This window comes from Pleurodeles waltl, chromosome 6 (assembly GCF_031143425.1).
Source record: "Pleurodeles waltl isolate 20211129_DDA chromosome 6, aPleWal1.hap1.20221129, whole genome shotgun sequence".
NCBI classification, from domain to species: domain Eukaryota; kingdom Metazoa; phylum Chordata; class Amphibia; order Caudata; family Salamandridae; genus Pleurodeles; species Pleurodeles waltl.
In genome coordinates this window covers 82,715,136-82,737,173 of record NC_090445.1, presented here as the reverse complement: position 1 = coordinate 82,737,173, position 22,038 = coordinate 82,715,136, and the positions used below count along the sequence as shown (strand labels likewise).

The 22,038-nt window shown below is 51.5% G+C and overlaps 4 non-coding genes across 4 annotated transcripts; all 4 read right to left on the bottom strand.

The window, feature by feature from the left end:
• Positions 1 to 11,938: 11,938 nt before the first annotated feature.
• On the bottom strand, positions 11,939 to 12,011 carry TRNAK-CUU (transfer RNA lysine (anticodon CUU)). Its single transcript has one exon. It is a non-coding gene; the product is annotated as a tRNA-Lys (tRNA).
• Positions 12,012 to 15,201: 3,190 nt separating this feature from the next.
• On the bottom strand, positions 15,202 to 15,274 carry TRNAK-CUU (transfer RNA lysine (anticodon CUU)). The gene has a single exon. It is a non-coding gene; the product is annotated as a tRNA-Lys (tRNA).
• A 1,551-nt stretch (positions 15,275 to 16,825) lies between these two features.
• TRNAQ-CUG (transfer RNA glutamine (anticodon CUG)) lies at positions 16,826 to 16,898 on the bottom strand. Its single transcript has one exon. It is a non-coding gene; the product is annotated as a tRNA-Gln (tRNA).
• A 1,554-nt stretch (positions 16,899 to 18,452) lies between these two features.
• TRNAK-CUU (transfer RNA lysine (anticodon CUU)) lies at positions 18,453 to 18,525 on the bottom strand. The gene has a single exon. It is a non-coding gene; the product is annotated as a tRNA-Lys (tRNA).
• Positions 18,526 to 22,038: the final 3,513 nt, after the last annotated feature.

Here is a 22,038-nt window from a genome sequence, read left to right as displayed (position 1 = left end):
TTCTCTTATTAAAAGTACAATGACAAGAGTGGTAAGTAGTCTCAAAGCACTTATCCCACCACTGCACAACCAATGTAGGAGGCTGGACTGGCTTGTAGTGAGTACCAAGGGGTACTTGCACCTTGCACCAGGCCCAGTTATCCCTTATTAGTGTATAGGGTGTCTAGCAGCTTAGGCTGATAGATAATGGTAGCTTAGCAGAGCAGCTTAGGCTGAACTAGGAGACGTGTGAAGCTACTACAGTACCACTTAGTGTCATATGCACAATATCATAAGAAGACACAATACACAGTTATACTAAAAATAAAGGTACTTTATTTTTATGACAATATGCCAAAGTATCTTAGAGTGTACCCTCAGTAAGAGGATAGGAAATATACACAAGATATATATACACAATAGCAAAAATATGCAGTTTAGTCTTAGAAAACAGTGCAAACAATGTATAGTTACAATAGGATGCAATGGGGAAACATAGGGATAGGGGCAACACAAACCATATACTCCAAAAGTGGAATGCGAACCACGAATGGACCCCAAACCTATGTGACCTTGTAGAGGGTCGCTGGGACTATTAGAAAATAGTGAGAGTTAGAAAAATAACCCTCCCCAAGACCCTGAAAAGTGAGTGCAAAGTGCACTAAAGTTCCCCTAAGGACAAAGTAGTCGTGTTAGAGGAATAATGCAGGAAAGACACAAACCAGCAATGCAACAACTGTGGATTTCCAATCTAGGGTACCTGTGGAACAAGGGGACCAAGTCCAAAAGTCACAAGCAAGTCGGAGATGGGCAGATGCCCAGGAAATGCCAGCTGCGGGTGCAAAGAAGCTTCTACTGGACAGAAGAAGCTGAGGTTTCTGCAGAAACGAAAAGGGCTAGAGACTTCCCCTTTGGTGGTAGGATCCCTCTCGCCGTGGAGAGTCGTGCAGAAGTGTTTTCCCGCCGAAAGAACGCCAACAAGCCTTGCTAGCTGCAAATCGTGCGGTTAGCGTTTTTGGACGCTGCAGAGGCCCAGGAGGGACCAGGAGGTCGCAAATTGGACCAGCAGAGAGAGGGGACATCGAGCAAGACAAGGAGCCCTCTCTGAAGCAGGTAGCACCTAGAGAAGTGCCAGAAACAGGCACTATGAGGATGCGTGAAACAGTGCTCACCGAAGTTGCACAAAGGAGTCCCACGTCGCCGGAGACCAACTTAGAAAGTCGTGCAATGCAGGTTAGAGTGCCGTGGACCCAGGCTTGGCTGTGCACAAAGGATTTCTGCCGGAAGTGCACAGGGGCCGGAGTAGCTGCAAAGTCGCGGTTCCCAGCAATGCAGCCCAGCGAGGTGAGGCAAGGACTTACCTCCACCAAACTTGGACTGAAGAGTCACTGGACTGTGGGGGTCACTTGGACAGAGTCGCTGGATTCAAGGGACCTCGCTCGTCGTGCTGAGAGGAGACCCAAGGGACCGGTAATGCAGCTTTTTGGTGCCTGCGGTTGCAGGGGGAAGATTCCGTCGACCCACGGGAGATTTCTTCGGAGCTTCTGGTGCAGAGAGGAGGCAGACTACCCCCACAGCATGCACAAGCAGGAAAACAGTCGAGAAGGCGGCAGGATCAGCGTTACAGAGTTGCAGTAGTCGTCTTTGCTACTATGTTGCAGGTTTGCAGGCTTCCAGCGCGGTCAGCAGTCGATTCCTTATCAGAAGGTGAAGAGAGAGATGCAGAGGAACTCGGATGAGCTCTTGCATTCGTTATCTGAAGTTTCCCCAGAGACAGTGGAGAAGTGTGGCTCAATGGTTAGAGTGGCAGAACCTGAAGCAGAGATCTGCCTCAAGACCAGGGTTCAAGTCCCGCTTCGGCAGGTCTTGGGCTCAATTCCCCTTGACCAGATAATTCTCGCCTCGGTGCCTAATCTAATTCATGGGTCCCACTCTGCAACTCTGGGCAATAGCTTGCTTAATCTCCACAACAGCCCCAACAGCGCTTGGATGCCTGGCTTCATCCTGGGGGTGCTCAGGAGTGGGCACCTCACAGGGAAAAGCCAGGAGGGGTTCCATAGTGGTATGAGTACAGCGCCTTGAGACCCTAACGGGTAAGTAGTGCGCTATACAAGTGCTAATTTACATTTTTTACATTTACAAATAGCCAGAAAAGAGGGTTTGGCTACTTAGGAGAGAGGATAGGCTACTAACACCTGAAGGAGTCTCTGACATCACCTGGTGGCACTGGCCACTCAGAGCAGTCCAGTGTGCCAGCAGCACCTCTGTTTCCAAGATGGCAGAGGTCTGGAGCACACTGGAGGAGCTCTGGACACCTCCCAGGGGAGGTGCAGGTCAGGGGAGTGGTCACTCCCCTTTCCTTTGTCCAGTTTCGCGCCAGAGCAGGGGCTAAGGGGTCCCTGAACCGGTGTAGACTGGCTTATGCAGAATTGGGCACATCTGTGCCCAACAAAGCATTTCCAGAGGCTGGGGGAGGCTACTCCTCCCCTGCCTTCACACCATTTTCCAAAGGGAGAGGGTGTCACACCCTCTCTCAGAGGAAGTTCTTTGTTCTGCCATCCTGGGCCAGGCCTGGCTGGACCCCAGGAGGGCAGATGCCTGTCTGAGGGGTTGGCAGCAGCAGCAGCTGCAGTGAAACCCCAGGAAGGGCAGTTTGGCAGTACCAGGGTCTGTGCTACAGACCACTGGGATCATGGGATTGTGCCAACTATGCCAGGATGGCATAGAGGGGGCAATTCCATGATCATAGACATGTTACATGGCCATATTCGGAGTTACCATTGTGAAGCTACATATAGGTAGTGACCTATATGTAGTGCACGCGTGTAATGGTGTCCCCGCACTCACAAAGTTCAGGGAATTGGCTCTGAACAATGTGGGGGCACCTTGGCTAGTGCCAGGGTGCCCTCACACTAAGTAACTTTGAACCTAACCTTTACCAGGTAAAGGTTAGACATATAGGTGACTTATAAGTTACTTAAGTGCAGTGTAAAATGGCTGTGAAATAACGTGGACGTTATTTCACTCAGGCTGCAGTGGCAGGCCTGTGTAAGAATTGTCAGAGCTCCCTATGGGTGGCAAAAGAAATGCTGCAGCCCATAGGGATCTCCTGGAACCCCAATACCCTGGGTACCTCAGTACTATATACTAGGGAATTATAAGGGTGTTCCAGTAAGCCAATGTAAATTGGTAAAAATGGTCACTAGCCTGTTAGTGACAATTTGGAAAGAAATGAGAGAGCATAACCACTGAGGTTCTGATTAGCAGAGCCTCAGTGAGACAGTTAGTCACTACACAGGTAACACATTCAGACACACTTATGAGCACTGGGGCCCTGGGTTACCAGGGTCCCAGTGACACATACAACTAAAACAACATATATACAGTGAAAAATGGGGGTAACATGCCAGGCAAGATGGTACTTTCCTACACCGCTGCCAACATAAAGTAGTTTTCATACCTACTTTAATCATAACACCAGCGGGGATGAGACCTTAAAATCCTCTTTTTGAAAGGATGGGGGGGGGGACAGGACGGAGTGCAGCGGACTCCAAGCTCGCTGTAAGCACGGGCGGCTCAGGCTAGGAAAGGGCGCAGGAAAGGCTTGGCCTAGGACCGCTCCCAGCGGCGCCTCCCAGGGCGGGAAGTGCTGCGTTGTGTGGAGTCCTGAGGGAATCGTGAGGCAAACTGCAGGTTGTGTGTGTGTGTGTAGTTTTAAGCCTCAGCAAAATATCTGAAAAAGGTGAGAGTTAATGTTAAACCCGAAAATGGAGAAGCCTTTAAAAAGCATCACACCCAATTTATGGCTCGAACCCACGACCCTGAGATTAAGAGTCTCATGCTCTACCGACTGAGTTAGCCGGCCTGCTGTGCTTATGTCATTTTACACACCCTCTGTGTGTTCTTTGTGAGAAAGTAGTGTGTGGTTATCCCAGGAGGCCCCTTTGTTTCATTTTCTCTGCTGCTGACTCGACACAGGCACCTTTCTCTTTCTCCATCTCTCGCTCTACCCCAGTCTTATGTCCCCTTCAGTCTCTCTGGAGCTCACTGTGGTACATACATGCATCTGTCTTCTCAACCTGTCTCTGGGCACATACTTAAATGTCCAGAAGAGAACAGTGTGAACTCCCCCTGTTTCGCGAGGTGGCAATCAGCCTCCAGGGCCGTATTTGGAAGCTGCCGGAATGGCCGAGAGGTGTAAGGTGCCACATTCAAGAGCAGTATCTTCCCCAGTCCTGTGGTCAAATCCCGCTGCTGACATAAAGTAGTTTTCATACCTACATTATTCATAACACCAGCGGGGATGAGACTTTAAACTCCTCTTTTTGAAAGGATGGGGGGGGACAGGACGGACCTTAGCCAACTCCGAGCTCGCTGTAAGCACGGGCGGCTCAGGCTAGGAAAGGGCGCAGGACAGGCTCGGCCTAGGACCGCTCCCAGCGGCGGCTCCCAGGGCGGGAAGTGCTGCGTTGTGTGGAATCCTGTGGGAAACGTGAGGCAAACTGCAGGATGTGTGTTTGTGTATTTTTAAGCCTCAGCGAAATATCTGAAAAAGGTGAGAGTTAATGTTAAACCCAAAAAGGGAGAAGCCTTTAAAAAGCATCATGCCCAACATGGGGCTCGAACCCACAACCCTGAGATTAAGGGTCTCATGCTCTACCGACTGAGCTAGCCAGGTTGCTGTGCCTATGTCATTTCACACACCCTCTCTGTGTTCTTTGTGAGGAAGTAGTGTGTGGTTATCCCAGGAGCCCCCTTTGTTTCATTTTCTCTGCTGCTGACTCGACACAGGCACCTTTCTCTTTCTCCATCTCTCGCTCTACCCCAGTCTTATGTCCCCATCAGTCTCTCTGGAGCTCACTCTGGTACATACATGCATCTGTCCTCTCAACCTGTCTCTGGGCACATACTTAAATGTCCAGTAGAGAACAGTGTTAACTCTCCCTGTTTCGCGAGGTGGCAGTCAGCCTCCAGAGCCGTGTTTCGGAAGCTGCCGGAATGGCCGAGTGGTGTGAGGTGCCACATTCAAGAGCAGTATCTTCCCCAGTCCAGTGATCAAATACCGCTGCCAATATAAAGTAGTTTTCATACCTACTTTAATCAAAACACCAGCGGGGATGAGAGCTTAAACTCCTCTTTTTGAATGATGGGGGGGGACAGGACGGACCGGAGCGGACTCCGAGCTCGCTATAAGCACGGGAGGCTCAGGCTAGGAAAGGGCGAAGGAAAGGCTCGGCATAGGACCGCTCCCAGCGGCGCCTCCCAGGGCGGGAAGTGCTGCGTTGTGTGGAGTCCTGTGGGAATCATGAGGCAAACTGCAGGATGTGTGTGTGTGTGTAGTTTTAACCCTCAGCAAAATATCTGAAAAAGGTGAGAGTTAATGTTAAACCCGAAAATGGAGAAGCCTTTAAAAAGCATCACGCCCAACGTGGGGCTCGAACACACACCCTTGAGATTAAGAGTCTCATGCTCTACCGACTGAGCTAGTCAGGCTGCTGTGCTTATGTCATTTCACACACCCTCTGTGTGTTCTTTGTGAGGAAGTAGTGTGTGGTTATCCCAGGAGGCCCCTTTGTTTCATTTTCTCTGCTGCTGACTCGACACAGGCACCTTTCTCTTTCTCCATCTCTCGCTCTACCCCAGTCTTATGTCCCCATCAGTCTTTCGTGAGCTCACTCTGGTACATACATGCATCTGTCCTTTCAACCTGTCTCTGGGCACATGCTTAAATGTCCAGTAGAGAACAGTGTGAACTCTCCCTCTTTCGCGAGGTGGCAGTCAGCCTCTAGAGCCGTGTTCCGGAGGCTGCCGGAATGGCCGAGCGGTGTAAGGCGCCACATTCAAGAGCAGTATCTTCCCCAGGCCCATGATCAAATACCGCTGCCGACATAAAGTAGTTTTCATACCTACTTTAATCATAACACCAGCAGGGATGAGAGTTTAAACTCCTCTTTTTGAAAGGATGGGGGGGGACAGGACAGGCCGGAGCAGACTCCGAGCTTGATGTAAGCACGGGCGGCTCAGGCTAGGAAAGGGCGCAGGAAAGGCTCGGCCTAGGACCGCTCCCAGCGGCACCTCCCAGGGCGGGAAGTGCTGCGTTGTGTGGAGTCCTGTGGGAATCGTGAGGCAAACTGTAGGATGTGTGTGTGTGTATGTGTGTAGTTTTAAGCCTCAGCAAAATATCTGAAAAAGGTGAGAGTTAATGTTAAACCCGAAAATGGAGAAGCCTTTAAAAAGCATCACGCCCAAAATAGGGCTCGAACCCACGACCCTGAGATTAAGAGTCTCATGCTCTACCAACTGAGCTAGCCGGGCTGCTGTGCCTATGTCATTTCACACACCCTCTGTGTGTTCTTTGTGAGGAAGTAGTGTGTGGTTATCCCAGAAGGCCCCTTTGTTTCATTTTCTCTGCTGCTGACTCGACACAGGCACCTTTCTCTTTCTCCATCTCTCGCTCTACCCCAGTCTTATGTCCTCATCAGTCTCTCTGGAGCTCACTCTGGTACATACATGCATCTGTCCTCTCCACCTGTCTCTGGGCACATACTTAAATGTCCAGTAGAGAACAGTGTGAACTCTCCCTCTTTCGCGAGGTGGCAGTCAGCCTCTAGAGCCGTGTTCCGGAGGCTGCCGGAATGGCCGAGCGGTGTAAGGCGCCACATTCAAGAGCAGTATCTTCCCCAGGCCCATGATCAAATACCGCTGCCGACATAAAGTAGTTTTCATACCTACTTTAATCATAACACCAGCAGGGATGAGAGTTTAAACTCCTCTTTTTGAAAGGATGGGGGGGGACAGGACAGGCCGGAGCAGACTCCGAGCTTGATGTAAGCACGGGCGGCTCAGGCTAGGAAAGGGCGCAGGAAAGGCTCGGCCTAGGACCGCTCCCAGCGGCACCTCCCAGGGCGGGAAGTGCTGCGTTGTGTGGAGTCCTGTGGGAATCGTGAGGCAAACTGTAGGATGTGTGTGTGTGTATGTGTGTAGTTTTAAGCCTCAGCAAAATATCTGAAAAAGGTGAGAGTTAATGTTAAACCCGAAAATGGAGAAGCCTTTAAAAAGCATCACGCCCAAAATAGGGCTCGAACCCACGACCCTGAGATTAAGAGTCTCATGCTCTACCAACTGAGCTAGCCGGGCTGCTGTACCTACGTCATTTCACACACCCTCTGTGTGTTCAATTGTGAGGAAGTAGTGTGTGGTTATCCCAGGAGGCCCCTTTGTTTCATTTTCTCTGCTGCTGACTCGACACAGGCACCTTTCTCTTTCTCCATCTCTCGCTCTACCCCAGTCTTATGTCCCCATCAGTCTCTCTGGAGCTCACTCTGGTACATACATGGATCTGTCCTCTCAACCTGTCTCTGGGCACATACTTAAATGTCCAGTAGAGAACAGTGTGAACGCTCCCTGTTTCGCGAGGTGGCAGTCAGCCTCCAGAGCTATACTCCGGAGGCTGCTGGAATGGCCGAGCGGTGTAAGGCGCCGCATTCAAGAGCAGTATCTTCCCCAGTCCTGTGATCAGATCCCGCTGCTGACATAAAGTAGTTTTCATACCTACTTTATTCATAACACCAGCGGGGATGAGACCTTAAACTCCTCTTTTTGAAAGGATGGGGGGGAACAAGACGGACCGGAGAGGACTCCGAGCTCGCTGTAAGCACGGGCGGCTCAGGCTAGGAAAGGGCGCAGGAAAGGCTCGGCCTAGGACCGCTCCCAGCGGCGCCTCCCAGGGCGGGAAGTGCTGCGTTGTGTGGAGTCCTGTGGGAATCGTGAGGCAAACTGCAGGATGTGTGTGTGTGTAGTTTTAAGCCTCAGCAAAATATCTGAAAAAGGTGAGAGTTAATGTTAAACCCGAAAATGGAGAAGACTTTAAAAAGAAACACGCCCAACGTGGGGGTCAAACCCACGACCTTGAGATTAAGAGTCTCATGTTCTACCGTCTGAGCTAGCTGGGCTGCTGTGGATATGTTATTTCACCCACCCTCTGTGTGTTCTTTGTGAGGAAGTAGTGTGTGGTTATCCGAGGAGGCCCCTTTGTTTCATTTTCTCTGCTGCTGACTCGACACAGGCACCTTTCTCTTTCTCCATCTCTCGCTCCACCCCAGTCTTATGTCCCCATCAGTCTCTCTGGAGCTCACTCTGGTACATACATGCATCTGTCCTCTCAACCTGTCTCTGGGCACATACTTAAATGTCCAGTAGAGAACAGTGTGAAATCTCCCTGTTTCGCGAGGTGGCAGTCTGCCTCCAGAGTCGTGTTTGGTAGGCTGCCGGAATGGCCGAGCGGTGTAAGGTGCCACATTCAAGAGCAGTATCTTTTCCAGACCCATGATCAAATACCGCTGCCGACATAAAGTAGTTTTCATACCTACTTTAATCATAACACCAGCAGGGATGAGACTTTAAACTCCTCTTTTTGAAAGGATGGGGGGGGACAGGACGGGCCGGAGCGGACTCCGAGCTTGATTTAAGCACGGGCGGCTCAGGCTAGGAAAGGGCGCAGGAAAGGCTCGGCCTAGGACCGCTCCCAGCGGCACCTCCCAGGGCGGGAAGTGCTGCGTTGTGTGGAGTCCTGTGGGAATCGTGAGGCAAACTGTAGGATGTGTGTGTGTGTATGTGTGTAGTTTTAAGCCTCAGCAAAATATCTGAAAAAGGTGAGAGTTAATGTTAAACCCGAAAATGGAGAAGCCTTTAAAAAGCATCACGCCCAAAATAGGGCTCGAACCCACGACCCTGAGATTAAGAGTCTCATGCTCTACCGACTGAGCTAGCCGGGCTGCTGTGCCTACGTCATTTCACACACCCTCTGTGTGTTCAATTGTGAGGAAGTAGTGTGTGGTTATCCCAGGAGGCCCCTTTGTTTCATTTTCTCTGCTGCTGACTCGACACAGGCACCTTTCTCTTTCTCCATCTCTCGCTCTACCCCAGTCTTATGTCCCCATCAGTCTCTCTGGAGCTCACTCTGGTACATACATGCATCTGTCCTCTCAACCTGTCTCTGGGCACATACTTAAATGTCCAGTAGAGAACAGTGTGAACTCTCCCTGTTTCGCGAGGTGGCAGTCAGCCTCCAGAGCCCTGTTCCACAGGCTGCCGGAATGGCCGAGCGGTGTAAGGTGCCACATTCAAGAGTAGTATCTTCCCCAGTCCCGTGATCAAATACCGCTGCAGACATAAAGTAGTTTTCATACCTACTTTAATCATAACACCAGCAGGGATGAGAATTTAAACTCCTCTTTTTGAAAGGACGGGGGGGACAGGATTGACCGGAGCGGACTCCGAGCTTGCTGTAAGCACGGGCGGCTCAGGCTAGGAAAGGGCGCAGGAAAGGCTCGGCCTAGGACCGCTCCCAGCGTCGCCTCCCAGGGCGGGAAGTACTACTTTGTGTGGAGTCCTGATGGAATCGTGAGGCAAACTGCAGAATGTGTGTGTGTGTGTGTGTAGTTTTAAGCCTCAGCGAAATATCTGAAAAAGGTGAGAGTTAATGTTCAACCCGAAAATGGAGAAGCCTTTAAAAAGCATCACGCCCAACGTGGGGCTCGAGCCCACGACCCTGAGATTAAGAGTCTCATACTCTACAGACTGAGCTAGCCGGTCTGCTGTGCCTATGTCATTTCACAGACCCTCTGTGTGTTCTTTGTGAGGAAGTAGTGTGTGGTTATCCCAGGAGGCCCCTTTGTTTCATTTTCTCTGCTGCTGACTCGACACAGGCACCTTTCTCTTTCTCCATCTCTCGCTCTACCCCAGTCTTATGTCCCCATCAGTCTCTCTGGAGCTCACTCTGGTACATACATGCATCTGTCCTCTCAACCTGTCTCTGGGCACATACTTAAATGTCCAGTAGAGAACAGAGTGAACTCTCCCTGTTTTGCGAGGTGGCAGTCAGCCTCCAGGGCCGTGTTTCGAAGGCTACCGGAATGGCCGAGCGGTGTAAGGCGCCACATTCAAGAGCAGTATCTTCCCCAGTCCCGTGATCAAATCCTGCTGCCGACATAAAGTAGTTTTCATACCTACTTTAATCATAACACCAGCGGGATGAGACCTTAAACTGCTCTTTTTGAAAGGATGGGGGGGACAGGACGGACCGGAGCGGACTCCGAGCTCGCTGTAAGCACGGGCAGCTCTGGCTAGGAAAGGGCGCAGGAAAGGCTCGGCCTAGGACCGCTCCCAGCGGCGCCTCCCAGGGCGGGAAGTGCTGCGTTGTGTGGAGTCCTGTGGGAATCATGAGGCAAACTGCAGGATGTGTGTGTGTGTAGTTTTAAGCCTCAGCAAAATATCTGAAAAAGGTGAGAGTTAATGTTAAACCCGAAAATGGAGAAGCCTTTAACAAGCATCACGCCCAACATGGGGCTCAAACGCACGACCCTGAGATTAAGAGTCTCATGCTCTACTGACTGAACTAGCCGGGCTGCTGTGTCTATGTCATTTCACACACCCTCTGTGTGTTCTTTGTGAGGAAGTAGTGTGTGGTTATCCCAGGAGGCCCCTTTGTTTCATTTTATCTGTTGCTGACTCGACACAGGCACCTTTCTCTTTCTACATCTCTCGCTCTACCCAAGTCTTATGTCCCCATCAGTCTCTCTGGAGCTCACTCTGGTACATATATGCAAATGTCCTCTCAACCTGTCTCTGGGCACATACTTAAATGTCCAGTAGAGAACAGTGTGAACTCTCCCTGTTTTGCGAAAAAACAGAGCCGTGTTTCGGAGGCTGCCGGAATGGCCGAGCGGTGTAAGGCGATACATTCAAGAGCAGTATTTTCCTCAGTCCTGTGATCAAATCCTGCTGCCGACATAAAGTAGTTTTCATACCTACTTTAATCATAACACCAGCGGGATGAGACCTTAAACTGCTCTTTTTGAAAGGATGGTGGGGGGGACAGGACGGACCAGAGCGGACTCCGAGCTCGCTGTAAGCACGGGCGGCTCAGGCTAGGAAAGGGCGCAGGAAAGGCTCGCCTTACACCGCTCCCAGCGGCGCCTCCCAGGGCGGGAAGTGCTGCGTTGTGTGAAGTCCTATGGGAATCGTGAGGCAAACTGCAGGATGTGTGTGTGTGTGTGATTTTAAGCCTCAGCGAAATATCTGAAAAAGGTGAGAGTTAATGTTAAACCCGAAAATGGAGAAGCCTTTAAAAAGCATCACGCCCAACGTGGGGCTCAAACCCACAACCCTGAGATTAATAGGCTCATACTCTATCGACTGAGCTAACCAGGCTACTGTGCCTATATCATTTCACACTCCCTCTGTGTGTTCTTTGTGAGGAAGTAGTGTGTGGTTATCCCAGGAGGCCCCTTTGTTTCATTTTCTCTGCTGCTGACTCGACACAGGCACCTTTCTCTTTCTCCATCTCTCGCTCTACCCCAGTCTTATGTCCCCATCAGTCTCTCTGGAGCTCACTCTGGTACATACATGCATCTGTCCTCTCAACCTGTCTCTGGGCACATACTTGAATGTCCAGTAGAGAACAGTGTGAACTCTCCCTGTTTCGCGAGGTGGCAGTCAGCCTCCAGAGCCGTGTTCGGGAGGCTGCCGGAATTTCCGAGCGGTGTAAGGCGCCACATTCAAGAGCAGTATCTTCCCCAGTCCCGTGATCAATTCCTGCTGCCGACATAAAGTAGTTTTCATACCTACTTTAATCATAACACCGGTGGGGTTGAGACCTTAAACTCCTCTTTTTGAAAGGATGGGGGGGAGACAGGACGGACCGGAGCGGACTCCGAGCTCGCTGTAAGCACGGGCGGCTCAGGCTAGAAAAGGGCGCAGGAAAGGCTCGGCGTAGGACCGCTCCAAGCGGCGCCTCCCAGGGTGGGAACTGCTGCGTTGTGTGGAGTCCTGTGGGAATCGTGAGGCAAACTGCAGGATGTGTGTGTGTGTGTGTAGTTTTAACCCTCAGCGAAATATATCTGAAAAAGGTGAGAGTTAATGTTAAACCCGAAAATGGAGAAGCCTTTAAAAAGCATCACGCCCAACATGGGGCTTGAACCCACGACCCTGAGATTAAGAGTCTCATGCTCTACCGACTGAGCTAGCCGGGCTGGTGTGCCTATGTGGTTTCACACATCCTCTGTGTGTTCTTTGTGAGGAAGTAGTGTGTGGTTATCCCAGGAGGCCCCTTGGTTTCATTTTCTCTGCTGCTGACTCGATACAGGCACCTTTCTCTTTCTCCATCTCTCGCTCTACTCCAGTCTTATGTCCCCATCAGTCTCTCTGGAGCTCACTCTGGTACATACATGCATCTGTCGTCTCAACCTGTCTCTGGGCACATACTTGAATGTCCAGTAGAGAACAGTGTGAACTCTCCCTGTTTCGCGAGGTGGCAGTCAGCCTCCAGAGCCGTGTTCGGGAGGCTGCCGGAATTTCCGAGCCGTGTAAGGCGCCACATTCAAGAGCAGTATCTTCCCCAGTCCCGTAATCAATTCCCGCTGCCGACATAAATTAGTTTTCATACCTACTTTAATCATAACACCAGCGGGGTTGAGACCTTAAACTCCTCTTTTTGAAAGGATGGGGGGGGAGATAGGACGGACCGGAGCGGACTCCCAGCTCGCTGTAAGCACGGGCGGCTCAGGCTAGGAAAGGGCGTAGGAAAGGCTCGGCCTAGGACCGCTCCCAGCGGCGCCTCCCAGGGTGGGAAGTGCTGCGTTGTGTGGAGTCCTGTGGGAATAGTGAGGCAAACTGCAGGATGTGTGTGTGTAGTTTTAAGCCTCAGCGAAATATATCTTAAAAAGGTGAGAGTTAATGTTAAACCCGAAAATGGAGAAGCCTTTAAAAAGCATCACACCCAACGTGGGGCTTCAACCCACGACCCTGAGATTAAGAGTCTCATGCTCTACCGACTGAGCTAGCCGGGCTGCTGTGCCTATGTCATTTCACACACCCTCTGTGTGTTCTTTGTGAGGAAGTAGTGTGTGGTTATCCCAGGAGACCCTTTGGTTTCATTTTCTCTGCTGCTGACTCGACACAGGCACCTTTCTCTTTCTCCATCTCTCGCTCTACCCCAGTCTTATGTCCCCATCAGTCTCTCTGGAGCTCACTCTTGTACATACATGCATCTGTCCTCTCAACCTGTCTCTGGGCACATACTTGAATGTCCAGTAGAGAACAGTGTGAACTCTCACTGTTTCGCGAGGTGGCAGTCAGCCTCCAGAGCTGTGTTCGGGAGGCTGCCGGAATTTCCGAGCGGTGTAAGGCGCCACATTCAAGAGCAGTATCTTCCCCAGTCCCGTAATCAATTCCCGCTGCCGACATAAATTAGTTTTCATACCTACTTTAATCATAACACCAGCGGGGTTGAGACCTTAAACTCCTCTTTTTGAAAGGATGGGGGGGGAGTTAGGACGGACCGGAGCGGACTCCCATCTCGCTGTAAGCACGGGCGGCTCAGGCTAGGAAAGGGCGTAGGAAAGGCTCGGCCTAGGACTGCTCCCAGCGGCGCCTCCCAGGGTGGGAAGTGCTGCGTTGTGTGGAGTCCTGTGGGAATCGTGAGGCAAACTGCAGGATGTGTGTGTGTGTGTGTAGTTTTAAGCCTCAGCGAAATATCTGAAAAAGGTGAGAGTTAATGTTAAACCCGAAAATGGATAAGCCTTTAAAAAGCATCACGCCCAACGTGGGGCTCGAACCCACGACCCTCAGATTAAGAGTCTCATGCTCTACCGACTGAGCCAGCCGGGCTGCTGTGCCTATGTCATTTCACACATCCTCTGTGTGTTCTTTGTGAGGAAGTAGTGTGTGGTTAACCCAGGAGGCCCCTTTGTTTCATTTTCTCTGCTGCTGACTCGACACAGGCACCTTTCTCTTTCTCCATCTCTCGCTCTACCCCAGTCTTATGTCCCCATCAGTCTCTCTGGAGCTCACTCTGGTACATACATGCATCTGTCCTCTCAACCTGTCTCTGGGCACATACTTAAATGTCCAGTAGAGAACAGTGTGAACTCTCCCTGTTTTGCGAGGTGGCAGTCAGCCTCCAGAGCAGTGCTCCGCAGTCTGCCGGAATGGCCGAGCGGTGTAAGGTTTCACATTCTAGAGCCGTATCGTCCCCAGTCCCGTCATCAAATCCCGCTGCTGACATAAAGTAGTTTTCATACCTACTTTAATCATAACACCAGCGGGGATGAGACCCTAAACTCTTCTTTTTGAAAGGATGGGAGGGGGACAGGACGGACCGGAGCGGACTCCGAGCTCGCTGTAAACACGGGCGGCTCAGGCTAGGAAAGGGCGCAGGAAAGGCTGGGCCTAGGACCGCTCCCAGCGGCGCCTCCCAGGGCTGGAAGTGCTGCGTTGTGTGGAGTCCTGTGGGAATCGTGAGGCAAACGGCAGGATGTGTGTGTGTGTGTCGTTTTAAGCCTCAGCGAAATATCTGAAAAAGGTGAGAGTTAATGTTAAACCCGAAAATGGAAAAGCCTTTAAAAATCATCACGCCCAACGTGGGGCTTGAACCCACGACCCTGAGATTAAGAGTCTGATGCTCTACCAACTGAGCTAGCCGGGCTGCTGTGCCTGTGGTAGTTCACACAACCTCTGTGTGTTCTTTGTGAGGAAGTAGTGTGTGGTTATCCCAAGAGGCCCCTTTGTTTCATTTTCTCTGCTGCTGACTCGACACAGGCACCTTTCTCCATCTCTCGCTCTACCCCAGTCTTATGTCCCCATCAGTCTCTCTGGAGCTCACTCTGGTACATACATGCATCTGTCCTCTCAACCTGTCTCTGGGCACATACTTGAATGTCCAGTAGAGAACAGTGTGAACTCTCCCTGTTTCGCGAGGTGGCAGTCAGCCTCCAGAGCCGTGTTCGGGAGGCTGCCGGAATTTCCGAGCCGTGTAAGGCGCCACATTCAAGAGCAGTATCTTCCCCAGTCCCGTAATCAATTCCCGCTGCCGACATAAATTAGTTTTCATACCTACTTTAATCATAACACCAGCGGGGTTGAGACCTTAAACTCCTCTTTTTGAAAGGATGGGGGGGGAGATAGGACGGACCGGAGCGGACTCCCAGCTCGCTGTAAGCACGGGCGGCTCAGGCTAGGAAAGGGCGTAGGAAAGGCTCGGCCTAGGACCGCTCCCAGCGGCGCCTCCCAGGGTGGGAAGTGCTGCGTTGTGTGGAGTCCTGTGGGAATAGTGAGGCAAACTGTAGGATGTGTGTGTGTAGTTTTAAGCCTCAGCGAAATATATCTGAAAAAGGTGAGAGTTAATGTTAAACCCGAAAATGGAGAAGCCTTTAAAAAGCATCACACCCAACGTGGGGCTTGAACCCACGACCCTGAGATTAAGAGTCTCATGCTCTACCGACTGAGCTAGCCGGGCTGCTGTGCCTATGTCATTTCACACATCCTCTGTGTGTTCTTTGTGAGGAAGTAGTGTGTGGTTATCCCAGGAGGCCCTTTGGTTTAATTTTCTCTGCTGCTGACTCGATACAGGCACCTTTCTCTTTCTCCATCTCTCGCTCTACTCCAGTCTTATGTCCCCATCAGTCTCTCTGGAGCTCACTCTGGTACATACATGCATCTGTCGTCTCAACCTGTCTCTGGGCACATACTTAAATGTCCAGTAGAGAACAGTGTGAACTCTCCCTGTTTTGCGAGGTGGCAGTCAGCCTCCAGAGCCGTGTTCCGGAGGCTGCCTGAATGGCTGAGCGGTGTAAGGTGCCACATTCTAGAGCAGTATTGTCCCCAGTCCCGTGATCAAATCCCGCTGCTGACATAAGGTAGTTTTCATACCTACTTTAATCATAACACCAGCGGGGATGAGATGTTAAACTCCTCTTTTTGAAAGGATGGGAAGGACAGGACGGACCGGAGCGGACTCCGAGCTCGCTGTAAGCACGGGCAGCTCAGGTTAGGAAAGGGCGCAGGAAAGGCTGGGCCTAGGACCGCTCCCAGCGGCGCCTCCCAGGGCGGGAAGTGCTGCGTTGTGTGGAGTCCTGTGGGGATCGTGAGGCAAACGGCAGGATGTGTGTGTCGTTTTAAGCCTCAGCGAAATATCTGAAAAAGGTGAGAGTTAATGTTAAACCGGAAAATGGAGAAGCCTTTAAAAAGCATCACGCCCAACGTGGTACTCAAACCCACAACCCTGAGATTAAGAGTCACATGCTCTACCGACTGAGCTAGCCGGGCTCCTGTGTCTATGTCATTTCACACACCCTCTGTGTGTTTTTTGTGAGGAAGTAGTGTGTGGTTATCCCAGGAGGCCCCTTTGATTCATTTTCTCTGCTGCTGACTCGACACAGGCATCTTTCTCTTTCTCCATCTCTCGCTCTACCCCAGTCTTATGTCCCCATCAGTCTCTCTGGAGCTCACTCTGGTACATACATGCATCTGTCCTCTCAACCTGTCTCTGGGCACATACTTGAATGTCCAGTAGAGAACAGTGTGAACTCTCCCTGTTTTGCGAGTTGGCAGTCAGCCTCCAGAGCCGTGTTCGGGAGGCTGCCGGAATTACCGAGCGGTGTAAGGCGCCACATTCAAGAGCAGTATCTTCCCCAGTCCCGTAATCAATTCCCGCTGCCGACATAAATTAGTTTTCATACCTACTTTAATCATAACACCAGCGGGGATGAGACCTTAAACTCCTCTTTTTGAAAGGATGGGGGGGACAGGACGGACCGGAGCGGACTCCGAGCTCACTGTACGCACGGGCGGCTCAGGCTAGGAAAGGGCGCAGGAAAGGCTGGGCCTAGGACCGCTCCCAGCGGCGCCTCCCAGGGCTGGTAGTGCTGCGTTGTGTGGAGTCCTGTGGGAATCGTGAGGCAAACGCCAGGATGTGTGTGTGTGTGTCGTTTTAAGCCTCAGCGAAATATCTGAAAAAGGTGAGAGTTAATGTTAAACCCGAAAATGGAAAAGCCTTTAAAAATCATCACGCCCAACGTGGGGCTCAAACCCACGACCCTGAGATTCAGAGTCTCATGCTCTACCGAATGAGCTAGCCGGGCTGCTGTGCCTGTGGTATTTCACACACCCTCTGTGTGTTCTTTGTGAGGAAGTAGTGTGTGGTTATCCCAGGAGCCCTTTGGTTTCATTTTCTCTGCTGCTGACTCGACACAGGCACCTTTCTCTTTCTCCATCTCTCGCTCTACCCCAGTCTTATGTCCCCATCAGTCTCTCTGGAGCTCACTCTTGTACATACATGCATCTGTCCTCTCAACCTGTCTCTGGGCACATACTTGAATGTCCAGTAGAGAACAGTGTGAACTCTCCCTGTTTCGCGAGGTGGCAGTCAGCCTCCAGAGCCGTGTTCGGGAGGCTGCCGGAATTTCCGAGCGGTGTAAGGCGCCACATTCAAGAGCAGTATCTTCCCCAGTCCCGTAATCAATTCCCGCTGCCGACATAAATTAGTTTCCATACCTACTTTAATCATAACACCAGCGGGGTTGAGACCTTAAACTCCTCTTTTTGAAAGGATGGGGGGGAGTTAGGACGGACCGGAGCGGACTCCCATCTCGCTGTAAGCACGGGCGGCTCAGGCTAGGAAAGGGCGTAGGAAAGGCTCGGCCTAGGACTGCTCCCAGCGGCGCCTCCCAGGGTGGGAAGTGCTGCGTTGTGTGGAGTCCTGTGGGAATCGTGAGGCAAACTGCAGGATGTGTGTGTGTGTGTGTAGTTTTAAGCCTCAGCGAAATATCTGAAAAAGGTGAGAGTTAATGTTAAACCCGAAAATGGATAAGCCTTTAAAAAGCATCACGCCCAACGTGGGGCTCGAACCCACGACCCTCAGATTAAGAGTCTCATGCTCTACCGACTGAGCCAGCCGGGCTGCTGTGCCTATGTCATTTCACACATCCTCTGTGTGTTCTTTGTGAGGAAGTAGTGTGTGGTTAACCCAGGAGGCCCCTTTGTTTCATTTTCTCTGCTGCTGACTCGACACAGGCACCTTTCTCTTTCTCCATCTCTCGCTCTACCCCAGTCTTATGTCCCCATCAGTCTCTCTGGAGCTCACTCTGGTACATACATGCATCTGTCCTCTCAACCTGTCTCTGGGCACATACTTAAATGTCCAGTAGAGAACAGTGTGAACTCTCCCTGTTTTGCGAGGTGGCAGTCAGCCTCCAGAGCAGTGCTCCGCAGTCTGCCGGAATGGCCGAGCGGTGTAAGGTTTCACATTCTAGAGCTGTATCGTCCTGTGATCAAATCCCGCTGCTGACATAAAGTAGTTTTCATACCTACTTTAATCATAACACCAGCGGGGATGAGACCTTAAACTCTTCTTTTTGAAAGGATGGGGGGGAACAGGACGGACCGGAGCGGACTCCGAGCTCGCTGTAAGCACGGGCGGCTCAGGCTAGGAAAGGGCGCAGGAAAGGCTGGGCCTAGGACCGCTCCCAGCGGCGCCTCCCAGGGCTGGAAGTGCTGCGTTGTGTGGAGTCCTGTGGGAATCGTGAGGCAAACGGCAGGATGTGTGTGTGTGTGTCGTTTTAAGCCTCAGCGAAATATCTGAAAAAGGTGAGAGTTAATGTTAAACCCGAAAATGGAAAAGCCTTTAAAAATCATCACGCCCAACGTGGGGCTCGAACCCACGACCCTGAGATTAAGAGTCTCATGCTCTACCGACTGAGCTAGCCGGGCTGCTGTGCCTGTGGTATTTCACACAACCTCTGTGTGTTCTTTGTCAGGAAGTAGTGTGTGGTTATCCCAAGAGGCCCCTTTGTTTCATTTTCTCTGCTGCTGACTCGACACAGGCACCTTTCTCCATCTCTCGCTCTACCCCAGTCTTATGTCCCCATCAGTCTCTCTGGAGCTCACTCTGGTACATACATGCATCTGTCCTCTCAACCTGTCTCTGGGCACATACTTGAATGTCCAGTAGAGAACAGTGTGAACTCTCCCTGTTTCGCGAGGTGGCAGTCAGCCTCCAGAGCCGTGTTCGGGAGGCTGCCGGAATTTCCGAGCCGTGTAAGGCGCCACATTCAAGAGCAGTATCTTCCCCAGTCCCGTAATCAATTCCCGCTGCCGACATAAATTAGTTTTCATACCTACTTTAATCATAACACCAGCAGGGTTGAGACCTTAAACTCCTCTTTTTGAAAGGATGGGGGGGGAGATAGGACGGACCGGAGCGGACTCCCAGCTCGCTGTAAGCACGGGCGGCTCAGGCTAGGAAAGGGCGTAGGAAAGGCTCGGCCTAGGACCGCTCCCAGCGGCGCCTCCCAGGGTGGGAAGTGCTGCGTTGTGTGGAGTCCTGTGGGAATAGTGAGGCAAACTGCAGGATGTCTGTGTGTAGTTTTAAGCCTCAGCGAAATATATCTGAAAAAGGTGCGAGTTAATGTTAAACCCGAAAATGGAGAAGCCTTTAAAAAGCATCACACCCAACGTGGGGCTTGAACCCACGACCCTGAGATTAAGAGTCTCATGCTCTACCGACTGAGCTAGCCAGGCTGCTGTGCCTATGTCATTTCACACATCCTCTGTGTGTTCTTTGTGAGGAAGTAGTGTGTGGTTATCCCAGGAGGCCCTTTGGTTTAATTTTCTCTGCTGCTGACTCGATACAGGCACCTTTCTCTTTCTCCATCTCTCGCTCTACTCCAGTCTTATGTCCCCATCAGTCTCTCTGGAGCTCACTCTGGTACATACATGCATCTGTCGTCTCAACCTGTCTCTGGGCACATACTTAAATGTCCAGTAGAGAACAGTGTGAACTCTCCCTGTTTTGCGAGGTGGCAGTCAGCCTCCAGAGCCGTGTTCCGGAGGCTGCCTGAATGGCCGAGCGGTGTAAGGTGCCACATTCTAGAGCAGTATTGTCCCCAGTCCCGTGATCAAATCCCGCTGCTGACATAAGGTAGTTTTCATACCTACTTTAATCATAACACCAGCGGGGATGAGACGTTAAACTCCTCTTTTTGAAAGGATGGGAAGGACAGGACGGACCGGAGCGGACTCCGAGCTCGCTGTAAGCACGGGCAGCTCAGGTTAGGAAAGGGCGCAGGAAAGGCTGGGCCTAGGACCGCTCCCAGCGGCGCCTCCCAGGGCGGGAAGTGCTGCGTTGTGTGGAGTCCTGTGGGGATCGTGAGGCAAACGGCAGGATGTGTGTGTGTGTGTCGTTTTAAGCCTCAGCGAAATATCTGAAAAAGGTGAGAGTTAATGTTAAACCAGAAAATGGAGAAGCCTTTAAAAAGCATCACGCCCAACGTGGTGCTCGAACCCACAACCCTGAGATTAAGAGGCTCATGCTCTACCGACTGAGCTAGCCAGGCTACGGTGCCTATGTCATTTCACACACCCTCTGTGTGTTCTTTGTGAGGAAGTAGTGTGTGGTTATCCCAGGAGGCCCCTTTGTTTCATTTTCTCTGCTGCTGACTCGACACAGGCACCTTTCTCTTTCTCCATCTCTCGCTCTACCCCAGTCTTATGTCCCCATCAGTCTCTCTGGAGCTCACTCTGGTACATACATGCATCTGTCCTCTCAACCTGTCTCTGGGCACATACTTGAATGTCCAGTAGAGAACAGTGTGAACTCTCCCTGTTTCGCGAGGTGGCAGTCAGCCTCCAGAGCCGTGTTCGGGACGCTGCCGGAATTTCCGAGCGGTGTAAGGCGCCACATTCAAGAGCAGTATCTTCCCCAGTCCCGTGATCAATTCCCGCTGCCGACATAAAGTAGTTTTCATACCTACTTTAATCATAACACCGGCGGGGTTAAGACCTTAAACTCCTCTGTTTGAAAGGATGGGGGGGAGACAGGACGGACCGGAGCGGACTCCGAGCTCGCTGTAAGCACGGGCGGCTCAGGCTAGAAAAGGGCGCAGGAAAGGCTCGGCCTAGGACCGCTCCAAACGGCGCCTCCCAGGGTGGGAAGTGCTGCGTTGTGTGGAGTCCTGTGGAAATGGTGAGGCAAACTGCAGGATGTGTGTGTGTGTGTGTGTGTGTAGTTTTAAGCCTCAGCTAAATATATCTGAAAAAGGTGAGAGTTAATGTTAAACCCGAAAATGGAGAAGCCTTTAAAAAGCATCACACCCAACGTGGGGCTCCAACCCACGACCCTGAGATTAAGAGTCTCATGCTCTACCGACTGAGCTAGCCGGGCTCCTGTGCCTATAACATTTCACACACCCTCTGTGTGTTCTTTGTGAGGAAGTAGAGTGTGGTTATCCCAGGAGGCCCATTTGATTCATTTTCTCTGCTGCTGACTCGACACAGGCATCTTTCTCTTTCTCCATCTCTCGCTCTACCCCAGTCTTATGTCCCCATCAGTCTCTCTGGAGCTCACTCTGGTACATACATGCATCTGTCCTCTCAACCTGTCTCTGGGCACATACTTGAATGTCCAGTAGAGAACAGTGTGAACTCTCCCTGTTTCGCGAGGTGGCAGTCAGCCTCCAGAGCCGTGTTCGGGAGGCTGCCGGAATTTCCGAGCCGTGTAAGGCGCCACATTCAAGAGCAGTATCTTCCCCAGTCCCGTAATCAATTCCCGCTGCCGACATAAATTAGTTTTCATACCTACTTTAATCATAACACCAGCAGGGTTGAGACCTTAAACTCCTCTTTTTGAAAGGATGGGGGGGGAGATAGGACGGACCGGAGCGGACTCCCAGCTCGCTGTAAGCACGGGCGGCTCAGGCTAGGAAAGGGCGTAGGAAAGGCTCGGCCTAGGACCGCTCCCAGCGGCGCCTCCCAGGGTGGGAAGTGCTGCGTTGTGTGGAGTCCTGTGGGAATAGTGAGGCAAACTGCAGGATGTGTGTGTGTAGTTTTAAGCCTCAGCGAAATATATCTGAAAAAGGTGAGAGTTAATGTTAAACCCGAAAATGGAGAAGCCTTTAAAAAGCATCATGCCCAACAAGGGGCTCGAACACATGACCCTGAGATTAAGAGTCTCATGCTCTAACGACTGAGCTAGCCGGGCTACTGTGCCTCTGTCATTTCACACATCCTCTGTGTGTTCTTTGTGAGGAAGTAGTGTGTGGTTATCCCAGGAGGCCCCTTTGTTTCATTTTCTCTGCTGCTGACTCGACACAGGCACCTTTCTCTTTCTCCATCTCTCGCTCTACCCCAGTCTTATGTCCCCATCAGTCTCTCTGGAGCTCACTCTGGTACATACATGCATCTGTCCTCTCAACCTGTCTCTGGGCACATACTTAAATGTCCAGT